Source organism: Chiloscyllium punctatum, chromosome 29 (genome assembly GCF_047496795.1).
Source record: "Chiloscyllium punctatum isolate Juve2018m chromosome 29, sChiPun1.3, whole genome shotgun sequence".
Classification (NCBI taxonomy): Eukaryota; Metazoa; Chordata; class Chondrichthyes; order Orectolobiformes; family Hemiscylliidae; genus Chiloscyllium; species Chiloscyllium punctatum.
Window position 1 is genome coordinate 63562426 of NC_092767.1, and position 7708 is coordinate 63570133.

Below are 7708 nucleotides of genomic sequence, written 5' to 3' on the forward strand. Positions count from 1 at the left end.
TGCCACATATTCGTTTTATAAAATGAGAGCCCATCGTGTTGGGGATAGTATATTAGCACAATATAGAGGATTGGCTTACTAGTAAAAGACAGAGTTGGGATTAAGGAGTGATTTTCAGGTTGGTAACATGTAACTAGTGGAGTACCACAGCGATCAGTGATGGGGCCACAATTTGCAGCAGACTTGGATGAGGAAAATGAATGCACTATAGCCAAGTGTGTGGATGACACAAAAATCGATGGGAAGGCAAGCGGTGAGGAAGACACAGACAGTCTGCAGAGGAATACGGACAGGTTAGGTGAGTGGGCAAATACTTGGCAGTTACTACACAACATGTGAGAATATGAGATGATGCACTTTGGCAGGAAGAATGATGCAGCTGAATTTTAACGAAATGGAGAAAAACTTCAGAAAGTCGCAGAGTAGAAGGATTGTAAGTCCTCATCAATGTCTCACAAAAAACTAGCATTACCAAGTAACAGGGAAGGCAAAAGGGGTATGTTGGCCTTTACTTCAAAGGGAATAGTGTGCAAAAGTAAGGAAGTTTTGCTAAAATTGTACAAGGCACCAGTCAGCCCAGAACTGGACTGCTGCGAACAGTTTAAGAAAAGATGTATTGGCGTTGGAGGCAGTCCAGAGAAGGTACGTTTGGCTGATAACAGATATGAAAGGACTGTCTTATGAAGAGATGCTGAGTAGACTGAGCCTGTACTCAATGGAGTTGAGACGAACGAGAGAACTTATTCAAATTTGCACGATTAATGAAGGACTTGACAAGGTAGATGTGAAAATGTTGTTTCCCCTGTGGAACAGTCTAGGTGGAGGGGACATCCTCTCAGAGTAATGGCACACCCATTTAATAGAGAGAGAGATGAGGAGGGTCGTGAATCTATTGGCGTTTTTACTGCAGAGCGTTGTCGAGGCTGGGTCATTCAATATATTCAAGGCTGTGAGAGAGAGATTTTTCATCAGTGAGGGAATCAAGGTTTATAGGAAAAGGCAGGAAAGTGGAGTGAGGATTATCAGATCAGCCATGGTACAGCAGGCTCAATGGGCTGAATGGCCTACTTCCACTATTACATCTTATGGTGTTTTGGCGGCTGCACTAGTTTTTTTTTAAAAATGACAATTGATAATAATTATTCTGGTCACCATTACTGAAACTAACCTCCAATTCCTGATTGCATATTCCACCAGCTGCTGTGGTGGGAGTTGAACCCATATCCTCAAAGCATTAGCCTGGGCAGTTAGACAATGACATTATCATAACAGTACTGTCTCCTCTTACTGAAGGGTGTTGTCCACTTTGAACTGAACCCATAACTCAGATCAAGTGTGCCTTATCATAAAAATGGCCCTTTATGTTTGGAGTTGAATTTTGTACTGATTAAGGTGAGGGAGCTTTGACACAGGGAGTAGTCAACGCTCCCAACAAGCACCCAATGTGCCCATAGAGCGTAGCCTGAGGTGTTGGTACCCAATGCCCAACATGGAGGTCCTTTGAACCAAACAGCAAGCTGAATTTGCAGGAATTCATTCAGACCTACGTATCAAGAATTCCCAGGGTCTAGTTCTCTGGCAGTGTGATCAAATGTCTCATCACTAGAACTTTCCAACAAACACAAAGAAATTGCTTGGCTGGTGGTGTGAAGGGCCCTAACTGTGAGATCCTTCATGTGTGCCTGGTTGGTCTGTACCGTCACATGAAGCAGCTGCTGGGGGTGGGAGTTAAGACTGTCACCCATCTGCTGTTGGTATAGGCCTTTGCAAAGGAAATTTGGAGAAAGATGTAATGGTTTTTGTCAAGGATCGTCTCGGGCAGCTCCGTGACACAGGAGTCTGTGCTCTACAGTCTGTTCCATGGGATGTGCACTGAGCCAAACATCGGCTGCACCTGGAGGACCATCAACTTGGTGAAAGACACTGTCCCCGAAATGTGTTGGTCTTCCAGCTGAAGGAGTTGACCCTGACTGAGTGTTGCAGACTGGCACATTCCAAGGTCCAGGACCAAGTGTTGAGGGATGTGCTGAAGCCTGGGGCAGATGGAGGGAAAGACCACCGTCTGAGAACTTCCTGCTGAAGGTAAATGGGGGTCTGTCCAGTTATCTAACTGTCCTAGTGCCTCAAGTAAATATTATATGCATAGAGAGGTCTTTGGTTTTCTCGAATAGAGTCAAATGTCAATGTTTGGTTGTTTCCTTGATTATGCTCCTGCACAGAATAGAACTGCATGTGTGACTATGTATATATACCAAGATTTTTAAAAATGAATAATGTATATTTTTTGAAATAAAAACAAAGTGGCTAGTACTTTGACAGGGCATTGCACACGTACATGTGGTGTATGCTCTCCAAAATGGCCTTTGGGGAGGGAATTCGCAACTGGATCTACACGGCATTGTTAGCGCAGTCTCAATCAATGGGTGGGAATGAGAAAGCTTCCCGATCAGATGTGGAGTCAGGCAGCGCTGGCCTCTCTCTCCGGCCTTGTTTGTGAGCTGTGGAGAGCCTGTGAGCTTGAGAGGGGCGACTATCCCAGGCAGCGGAGGCCTCAAGGTCAAAACCTTCCTGTACATGGAGGACATCACCGTTTTCTGCTCGGATTCACTGTTAGTGCACAGACTATTCCAATTTGAACTGGTCTTGGGACCCAAGGTAAATCAAGGCAAGAGTGAGGCCATGAGCTTTAGGAACTGTGCTGACCAATCCCTTATTCCCTTGACTTTCAGGTCAGGTTACCTGTGGGAGCCGGGAATATGGTTCGGGAGGGGGGGGCCGGTGCATGCACAAAAATCTTAGGAGTGTATTGTGAAAGAAAGGCAGAAATTGGACTTTGGGGAGCATCTCTCCCTCTCCATTGCAGGTAAAAACCTGGCCATCAGGGGTGAGGCACTCTCTCTATTGGTTTCATTAAGGGGAGGTCATGCCTGACAAATCTGCTCGTATTCTTTGAGGACGTAATGAGCAGGTTGGACCAAGGAGATCCAATGGGTGTTATCTACCTGGACTTCAAGAAGGCCTATGACAAGGTGCTCCACAGGAGGCTACTGAATACGATAAGGGCCCTGGTGTCAGAGGCAAGCATGGATAGAAGCCTGGCAGAGAGTGGGGATAAAAGGGTCTTCCTCAGGATGGCAACCAGTGATGAGTGGTGTTCCACAAGGCTCTGTGTTGGGATCACAATGTTTCACTTTATACATTAACAATCTAGATGAGTAAACTGAGTGCATTCTGCAGATAAGACAAAGATAGGTAGAGGAACAGGTAGCATTGAGGAGGCGGGGAAGGCTGCAGAAGGATTTGGGCAGGTTAGGGGAGTGGGCAATGAAATGGCAGATGGAGTACAACGTGGGAAAGTGTGAGGTCATGTACTTTGGTCGGAAGAATAGAGGCATGGACTATTTTCGAAATGGGGAGAAAATTCAGAAGTCTAAAGTGCAAAGAGACTTGGGAATTCTAGTCCAGGATTCTGTCAAGGTAAACCTTTGAGTCAGTAGTCAAGAAGGCAAATGCAATGCTGGCATTTATTTTGAGAGGACTTGAATATGAAAGTAGGGATGTGCTTCTGAGGTTCTAGAAGGCTCTGGTCAGACCACACTTGGATTATTGTGTGCAGTTTTGGGCCCCATATCTCAGGAAGGATGTACTGGCCCTGAAGCGTATTCAGAGGAGGTTCATGAGAATGATCCCAGGAATGAAAAGCTTAATATAAGTGGAATGTTTGAGGACCCTGCATCTTTACTTGGAATTTAGAAGAATGTGGAGGGATCTAATTGAAACTCAGGGGAATACTGAATGGCCTGGACAGAGTGGATGTTGGGAAGATGTTTCCATTGGTAGGAGAGACTAGGACCCAAGGGCACAGCCTTAGAGTAAAGGGAAGAGGTTTTACAATGAAGATAAAAAGAAACTTCTTCAGCTAGAGAGTGGGGGAATCGATGGAATTCACTGCCACAGAAGGCTGTGGAGGCCAGGTCATTGAGTATATTTAAGACTGAGATAGGTTCTTGAGTATCAAGGGGATCAAAGGTTAGAGGGAGAAAGTGAGAGAATGGGGTTGAGCGACCTATCAGCCATGATTGTATGGTGGAGCAGACCCAATAGGCTGAATGGCCTAATGTCTGCTCCTATGTCTTGTGGTCTGCATGGTGCAGGTCTAATCCATTCGATGAAACTGTGCTGCTGCAGTTACCTGAGCCATTTTCCACTTCATCTGGAGGTCTGAGATGGACTGCATCAGCAGGGAGTTAACTTACAAAACTCTGGATAAGGGGGAGAAGAACATACCCAATGTCACCCTCACCCTGAAGGCCACCTTTGTGTGTGGCTGCATCAAGCTGTACATAGACCCTCGGTGCGTAAACACCAAGTGTCACTATGTACTGATGTTCCAACTGTCCCCATTATTGCGAAGGATGGAACTGTCCTCACGACCATGGAACGCTCCAAGTAGTTGGACCATTCCATATCGCCTGTCCTTTGTGGAGAAATTTGCAAAGAAAAGCATCTTTGACCAAAGTTCCATCAGGAAGTGGTCAGCACGTGGTATCCTTGAGATCCTGCGGAAAAAGGAGAGAGTGGCTCCTATCGCACGGTTCCCTGAAGAGACTGTCAAAGTAATTTGACAGAATGTCTCATCACCAGAACTTCCCAACAAGCACCAAGCCATCACTTGGCTGGTGGTGAGAAGGGCACTGCCTGTGAGAATGTTTATGGTTGGTCTGCGCCATTGCACGCTGCCCTTGATGCAGCTGTGAATGGGTAGGGACCGTCACATCTCCTTCTGTAATGGCCCTTTGCAAAGTAAGTTTGGAGCAAGATGCAGTGGTTTTTATCGAGGTTTGTCCCAAGCACCTCCATGGTGCAGGACTCTGTGATCTACGGTCTGTTGTCCAGGACAGACACTGAGACAAACAACAACTGTACCTGGAGGACCATCAATTCAGTGAAAGGCATTCTTGTCATTCTTCCAGAACAAGGAGTTGACCTCGACCGAGTGTTGCAGACTGACACATTCCAAGGTCCAGGACCATGTACTGAGGGAACCACTGAAGACTGGGGCAGCTGCTGCCAAGGCCTGGTGGGGAAAGACCACTGTCTGAAGACTTCCTGCTGAAGCTAAACTGGGGTCCGTTCAGTTATCTAATCCTCCTAGTGCCTTAAGTACATGTAAATAGTATTGTGTATAAGTAAGAAATGCCTTGGGCTTTTAGGAACTGACTGGAGAATCAAATCCCAATGTCTGTTTGTTCTCAATATGCTAAGGCTGTACAGAACTGAACTGCTTCAGTGACATGAATGTACAGAAAGATTTTTGAATGAATAAAGTATAGTTTTGAAATAAGAAAAAGCTTTCCATGCTCAGTGCCTCCTCCCATGACTGCTACCTAGTGCTGGAGGTCCCATGACATGGGGGTGTGGGGATTGTGAGCGACTGAGGGACATGGGGAAGAAATAAGTTTAGAAAGTCATTTCTTTGTTGACCCTTAAGAACTAAGAGCAGGAATGGGCAATTTAGTCCCTTGAACCTGCTCTGCATTTTAATATGACCACGGCTGATCTCATCTTGGCCTCAACTCCACTTTCCCGCCCACTCTCCATGAGTCTTTAACCCATTACTAATTAAATATCTACTCATTTCCTTCTTCAACATATTCAGTGTCCCAGCTTCTACCACACTCTAGGGAAGTGAATTCCATCAATTCACAACCCTTTGAAAGGAGTAATTCCTCATCTCTGTTTTAAATCTGTCAGCCCTTATCCTAAAACCACGACCTCTCATTCTAAATTACCCCACGGGGGGGGTAACATCCTGTCCAAGTCTACTTTTTAAACCCCCTTTAGCATCTTATATATCTCAATTAGATTTCCTCTCGTCCTTGTGAGAGTGGTTGAGAAGTGGGGGAGAGCAAACAGAGGGAGAATTATGAAAAAGAGACAAGTGAGTGCAACCTGAAGAGAACAGGTTTCAGAAATAAATCGAGCTTATACCGAGATGGAATAGTCATTTCTGAGAACGTACGGTCGGTCGCAGCAGAATTTTCAAACTCCTTTCGAGAGTCCCTGCTTGGTAACTAGCATAATCCAAATATTTTTGGTCATTCACAGGCTCTGGCCAGGAATCAATAACAAAGAAAGAATAGTACAGCACAGGAACAGGCCCTTCAGCCCATCAGGACTGGATCGACACATGATGCTTTTCTAAACTCAAAACCATTTGCTTCTATCCGTCAGTATGCCTCTGTTCCCTACCCATTTACAGATCTGTTACAATGCCACTTAAACTTTTCTATTGTTCCTGCCTCCACCATCACCTCTGGTAGCAGATCCCAGGCACTTGCCACCCTCTGCGTAAAGAAACTTGCCTTTCACATCTCCTTTAACCTTTCCTCCTCTACCTGAAATCCATTCTCCTCATAATTGACATTTCCATCCTGAGAAAAAGACTCCAACAATCCATTCTATCCATGTCTCTCATAATTTTGTAAACTTCCATCAAATCACCCCTCAGTCTCTCATGTTTAAGTGAAAACAAACCAAGTTTGTTCAATTTCTCCTTATGGCTAATACATTCTAGATCCTGGTAAACCTTTTCTGTACTCTCCAAAGTCTCCACATCCTTCTGGTAGTGTGTGCAATATTCCAAATGTGGCCTAACTAAATTGTATACAGCTGCAACATGATTTGCCGATTTTTGTAAAAGCTAAACCCTGACAGATAAGGTTAGCATGTCATACACCATCATGGCCACCATATCCACTTGTGTTGTCACTCTCAGGGAACTGTAGATCTGCATGTCTAGATCCCTCTGTATGTTAATGTTTCTAAGAGTTCTGCCTTTTACTGAATACTCCCTCCTTCCAAAATGCATCATCTCGCGTCTGCCCAGATTAAGGGCCTTCTGCCATTTCTCTACCCGAGTCTGCAACCGATCTGTATCCTCTGGCAATCTTCCTTACTATCAGTAGCTTCCCCCAACTTTTGTGTTGTCTGCAGACTCACCAATCAGGCCATTTACATTTTCCTCCAAATCATTTATATAATAATATATTATTATATATGAGTTATAACATACATTACAAACAACAAGGTTCCCAGCACTGAATCCTGTGGAACACCATTAGGCACAGATCTCCAGTCAGAAACAATATTCTTCCACCAGTACTCTCTATCCTCTATGACTAAGCCAGTTCGATGTACATCTTACTAGCTCACTGTGGATCCCATGTGGCCTCACCTTCTGTATCAGCCTACCATGAGGGACCTTGTCATGAAGGGTCACAGTCTGAGAGTAAGGGGTAAGCCATTCAGGACGGAGATGAGGAAGAGTTTCTTCACTCAGAGAGTTGTGAACCTGTGGAATTCTCTCCCACAGGAAACTGTTGGGGCCAGTTCATGAGGTGTATTCAAGAGGGAGCTGGACATGGCCTGTGTGGCTAAAGGGACGAAAGGGCATGGGGAGAGAGCAGGAATGGGATACTGAGATTGCATGATTATCCATGATTGTATTGAATGGTGAAGCAAGCTCAGAAGTACAAATGGCCTATTCTTGCATCCATTTTCTATGTTTCAAAGGCCTTGCTAAAGTCCATGTAGATAACACCTACCGCTCTGCCCTCATCAATCATCTTTTGTCACTTTCTCAAAAAAACCAATCAATCCTACCTGACATGTGGCTGTCCAGATGACAACCCTAGGGGGGTGGAGA